The sequence below is a fragment of the Mastomys coucha genome, chromosome X (assembly GCF_008632895.1).
Source record: "Mastomys coucha isolate ucsf_1 chromosome X, UCSF_Mcou_1, whole genome shotgun sequence".
Lineage (NCBI taxonomy): Eukaryota > Metazoa > Chordata > Mammalia > Rodentia > Muridae > Mastomys > Mastomys coucha.
This window is the reverse complement of record NC_045030.1, coordinates 101,123,048-101,123,656: the sequence shown is the minus strand read 5'-3', so window position 1 is coordinate 101,123,656 and position 609 is coordinate 101,123,048. Positions and strand designations below refer to the sequence as shown.

Sequence of the window (609 nt, the reverse complement as noted above, 5' to 3'; positions counted from 1 at the left end):
TAAAAAGAAACAAGCTGCAACCATTTGTCCAGCATTAAATCTAGAGCTCTCCTTACACAACATTTTCAGGTCTATAATTGCTTTGTAAAATGGTACTGGGAGGCACACACTACAGAAATGTCAGGGAAAAAAAAAGGCAGACTTCAGTGACAAGCTGACTTTAAAGGCAGTCAAAATTTGTACTGAAGGTTGAAGGTTGAGCAATTGCTTAAAAAAAAAAAAGCTTCCAGGGGAAATTTTTCACAAAAGCATTTTTAGGCACCATAGAGGGGGTTGGCAAGAAGCAACCCCACCTAGTCAGTGTGACTCTGTGGGAGAAAGCACAACACCTGCTCCAACACCTGCCCTCCCCCTCCGCTCCCTCAGCTCCCTGGGCAAAGCAACCTGACCTTCAGCTGGGTGAAAAGGGAAATGTGCAGGCGCCAAGGTGAGGAAGACGGGGTGGAGCTAAAAAGTCACTGTGGTATCAATGGAGCCAACTGGTTAAATTCGCATGTTCTTTCATTCATCACGCACTGCGTGTTAGTGAGATTTGTCCTCATTACTTACCCCTGTCCCTACAATCCTGGAGGAAGCAGTTGATTCACTGACTCACCTATTAAATGGTGG

At 45.3% G+C, this 609-nt stretch overlaps 1 protein-coding gene across 7 annotated transcripts in view; it reads right to left on the bottom strand.

The window, feature by feature from the left end:
* Positions 1 to 609, bottom strand: part of Dlg3 (discs large MAGUK scaffold protein 3) — a 52,507-nt gene that overhangs the window by 23,501 nt on the left and 28,397 nt on the right. The gene's annotated exons all lie outside the window — the stretch shown is intronic.